This window comes from Miscanthus floridulus, chromosome 16, assembly GCF_019320115.1.
Source record: "Miscanthus floridulus cultivar M001 chromosome 16, ASM1932011v1, whole genome shotgun sequence".
Lineage (NCBI taxonomy): Eukaryota > Viridiplantae > Streptophyta > Magnoliopsida > Poales > Poaceae > Miscanthus > Miscanthus floridulus.
This window is the reverse complement of record NC_089595.1, coordinates 63,297,887-63,298,668: the sequence shown is the minus strand read 5'-3', so window position 1 is coordinate 63,298,668 and position 782 is coordinate 63,297,887. Positions and strand designations below refer to the sequence as shown.

The 782-nt window shown below is 47.1% G+C and overlaps 1 non-coding gene across 1 annotated transcript; it reads right to left on the bottom strand.

Annotated features, from left to right (window-relative positions):
- Nucleotides 1-265: 265 nt before the first annotated feature.
- LOC136514593 (small nucleolar RNA R71) lies at nucleotides 266-372 on the bottom strand. Its single transcript, XR_010773748.1, has one exon. It is a non-coding gene; the product is annotated as a small nucleolar RNA R71 (small nucleolar RNA).
- Between the last annotated feature and the right edge of the window lie 410 nt (nucleotides 373-782).

The following is a 782-nucleotide window of genomic DNA, read 5'->3' as shown; positions in this document are numbered from 1 at the left end:
GCCAAATCATGATGGTGTAGGCAAATTCATTCTATGGATTGCCTAGCGAGGATGCCAACACACATCTCCAACACTTCCTAAAGCTATGCGACACCGACATCATGAAGGATGCCGCATCAGAGATAATTAGACTATGTTTGTTCCCATTCTCCCTCTTGGGGGGGGGGCAAAACTAATGGTTCCACAAGGACTGGAAGTTGTTAACACATGGAACAAGTGTTCCACGGTGTTCCTTGCGAAGTTCTTCCCAACAGGCAAAACCAATGCCCTTCATGGAAGAATTTCCAACTTCCAACAGACAGCATCAGAATCCATCCTAGAAGCATGGCAGAGGCTACAAGAATACATCCTTGCCTACCCACACCATGGGATGGAAAACTGATTGATTCTTCAAAACTTCAACAATGGGCTAACTTCCACATCTAGAGCACACATAGATGCTACTGCCAGAGGAGACTTCTTCTCACTCACAGTCAATGGAGCTACTGACTCTCATTGAGAAGATGGTCTCCAACCAGGGGTGGAATGAAGACAGACTCCAAACCTGACAAGACGGCATGCATACCATATAGGAAATGGATATGCTTGTCACAAAAATGGACCTTCTGATGAAAAAGCTTGACGAGCGTGCCCATGAGAAGGAGGTGATGTATGGCACCGTCAAGGCCATGGACTTGCATATGATATGCGAGGTCTGTGGTGAAAGTGGACACTCAGGGAACAACTGCCCCAAAACCCGTGAAGATGCGCTGAACGACAGCAACAGCTTTCGTCCACAAGGA